Source organism: Acanthisitta chloris, unplaced genomic scaffold (genome assembly GCF_000695815.1).
Source record: "Acanthisitta chloris isolate BGI_N310 unplaced genomic scaffold, ASM69581v1 scaffold948, whole genome shotgun sequence".
Taxonomy (NCBI): domain Eukaryota; kingdom Metazoa; phylum Chordata; class Aves; order Passeriformes; family Acanthisittidae; genus Acanthisitta; species Acanthisitta chloris.
The window spans coordinates 31,651-32,029 of NW_008685122.1; positions in this window are offsets into that span (position 1 = coordinate 31,651).

The following is a 379-nucleotide window of genomic DNA, read 5'->3' on the forward strand; positions in this document are numbered from 1 at the left end:
TAAAAAGATAAGTATAACAAAAAAAGCATTATTATTTAATTACAGAATAAATAGCTCAGTTCACAGGAATTTACTCCAGAGAGAAAATAAGTAGCAACCATTTGAGGTTGCAACTGTGCAAGAGAAGAGTAAACAGTCTTGGAAGTCAAGGACTCATTTCAAGAGAGACAAATACCTCATACAAATTTAGAACAGGCAAACAAAAAATGATTTCTCATGCTTAGACAGTCTGTACTCTAAAGACATGACCTACACTACAGAATTCAGCAGAGAGACCAGAGTCTGGACTGCAGGTAAACCCAGAGTAACCCTTTCAAGGATGTTTCTCTGGCTCTCTACTCCTGAGTACCTTCTGGTCTTGCCAAGATGTTCTGTGATA